Here is a 2,980-nt window from a genome sequence, read left to right as displayed (position 1 = left end):
AAGTACTGTACTTAACTACAATTTTGAGATACTTCCATTTGCTTGCAACTTAATACTTTACTCCACTAAACAAGTAGGAACTACTGTAGGTTACTTTATACTCCAGTGCATTTATTCTAAAGTTTTAGTTACTTTGCAGATTCAGATTAAAATGCAAAATATAATAATACATTATCATATATTGTTATGGATAAAGATAAGACTGTATTGATCATTTGGTGAAATTCACAAGCTACCTAGCATAAAAGTAAAACATAAACTCCACCTTTACCAGCTGCAAAAATAAAGTGATCAACAAATTATAATACAATAATATATACTGATCTGAAATATGCTTCCAAAAGAAATACTTATATATATATATATATATATATAGTTTTTTTTTTGTTTGTTTTGTTGCTACTTTTTACATTTTGTGTTATTTATGTAGGTCATATAGGCATCAGTATTAAATTAAGAAAAACACCTTGTAGTATGTTTAAGTAAAATATCAGAGTACTTGTTCCACCACTGATAAACAGCAGTGATATTGTGCCTATAGGTAGTATTTTATTGTCAATCAAAGAGAGGTCAGGGTTCTTTCAAAGCCCTGCCTGTGTGTTTTGAGACAGTGATTTTGTCCACAGATTGCCTGTTTGACTTTAATCAGCTTTGATTCACCTTAGCAGACAGAGATCCCAGATGCAGTGCTAAAGATTGGCAAACAAGGTGAGTTTAGTTCAATCCTACTCTAACATCAGCAGATATTAGGAGTCCATTTGCTCTCCCTCAGAGGACACGTTCACCCAGACTAGGGGGTCAGGTTATATCAGATAACCTTCAATATTTATTTGATATACCTGCTCCACATGAGCCAATTAGATGTTGCAGTGTGTGTATTGGCGGCTGTTTATACAAGCTTTAAAAACTCAAATATCAAGAGTCTGACAAAAAAAGAAAAAAATGTTAAATCAGTGTCAACAAGATTTTTCCAAAGTTTGTTCATCAGTAAACTGAGTTATCATTGTCTTTTAAAGTATGGGACTGTCTATATATATATATATATATTTATTTTATTTTCAGCGACGTTTCTTTTTGTTTGCAGCGTTTCTTTTATTTGCAGCGGCGTTTCTTTTTGTTTGCAGCGTTTCTTTTATTTGCAGCAATGGCGGGTCCCGGCCACCGTATTCTGCCTCAAAAGACACATTTCTCCTGAGATGATGCACAATGTGATCAGAGGTGATAGAGAGTCTCATATTGGCCCAGGTACTAGACATAGTGACACACATTACAGCAACAGAGCGGAAGCCTACAAGATCTGGTTAGACTGAATATAATTTGAATTTAAGTAGCCTGGCAGGCTTTTAGTTCAGTCCTAATGATGCATGGCTACGAGTGTGAATTAAAATCGAGATTCACCGCAACCATGAGAGGTCTTCGAGCATGCAGTCATAAACGTGCACAAAAAGCAATGAGGCTGACTGGTCCAGTAGTATGTGAGATCAGCTGTGGACAGATACATACACATACACACAACCAAACGCATGAAAATGTAGGGATATAAAAGGTGACAAAAAGACTAAAAGTGAACATAATTAATCAGCATTAATGGTTTGGCAATGCTTCTCATATTCATACATGAATTATTATCCCACATTGAAGCAGCATTAAAGATATGCTGCCACGACAACATCTGTGTCCAATGCACACTTTATGGAAAGATGTGACCACTTTAAGTCTTTGGCAAGGAGCGGTGTCAAAGGGAAGACAGTTTGTGAAGATGTTTAAACTTTCTAGGAGAACCATATGGACACATGCAGAGGCGGAGTCAGACAGTGTAAAAATTTATGGCTTAGCCCAAACCTAGGGGGGTATACTACCCCCAGTTATGTGCACTTTTCCAAGCTAGATGAGATAAAAGAAAGCGTAAAAAACTCTGTACTTAGAAAAAACATGATAGTTGCTGTCATCATCATTCTGAAACCAGAATATAACAAATGTTGAGGATGACTCATTTTCACCCATACGACCTAAAAAGAGGCAAAAATTGTCTGACGTTATAATTTTTAAGTTACATAACATAGGTAGTCATAAACAGAATGACTAATCTTGAAACCTATTTTTGTTCAGCTATGCTGGAGTAGAGTTCACATAATGAATATTAAAGTGACAGATCTGCTACAATCCATCCCATAATACAGTAAAAATGGCAATATTTCTCTACTAGTATAACTTTTGATCCATTGTTTTTCCATTCCAGTCAGACAGACTGAGTGGAAATGACACAAAGTTTAATTTCTAAGTAAAATCCTAAAAGATTCAGGGCTCTTGAGAAAACATTCAGGAATGGAGCTCTAGTAGCCCCTTCCTGGCTCTGCCGCTCGACACATGTAGAGGATGCTAGTGTAATAATGCTTTTTTTTCCATGATCCTGCAATATATTCATTCAAAATAATAAATATTATTAAAAATAATTTATCTTAAACTTATGACCTCCCCAGCTTCCCATATAAAGATTTGGTTTAAATGGGGAGGGTGTAAAGCTTGCGTGTGTTCTTACTGTCTGCATACACTAAGCTATGGCTAAGTAGTTGTGTTATGTAATATGGAGAAGGTTAACAGTCTGTGCTTGACTGACACACATGCTGCTGACTGGGAGTTCATGTGAAACAGTCTGGTCTTAATCCTGCACTGCTTCCCACTGTGGAACACATGCACAGTGCCGGCCTCGAGGCTGTAGCCTATCAATAAGTGGGTGATGATTCAAAATATGCTAGATTTCTTCAGCCCCAGACAAATGCAGGAGGTTTGAATCTAGAAGTAAAATTTACCATATACACAATCAATACCAGATGTGTAATAATCTAAATAGTTTTTTTTTTTAAGTATATTTTTGGGGTTTTTATTATAGTGACAGCTGAAGACAGGAAAGGGGGGCAGAGAGAGGGGATGACATGCAGCAAAGGGCCGCAGGTCGGATTCGAACCCTGGGCCGCTGCAG

The 2,980-nt window shown here is 36.7% G+C and overlaps 1 protein-coding gene across 1 annotated transcript in view; it reads right to left on the bottom strand.

Annotated features, from left to right (window-relative positions):
• The window catches only part of palmdb (palmdelphin b), a gene marked incomplete in the record, with an annotated part of 46,005 nt that overhangs the window by 30,736 nt on the left and 12,289 nt on the right, over positions 1 to 2,980 (bottom strand).

This window comes from Morone saxatilis, unplaced genomic scaffold (genome assembly GCF_004916995.1).
Source record: "Morone saxatilis isolate NCDOM2014 unplaced genomic scaffold, NCSU_SB_2.0 Contig0, whole genome shotgun sequence".
Lineage (NCBI taxonomy): Eukaryota > Metazoa > Chordata > Actinopteri > Moronidae > Morone > Morone saxatilis.
Note: the sequence above shows the minus strand (reverse complement) of the source record. Positions and strands in the feature narration are given on the sequence as shown.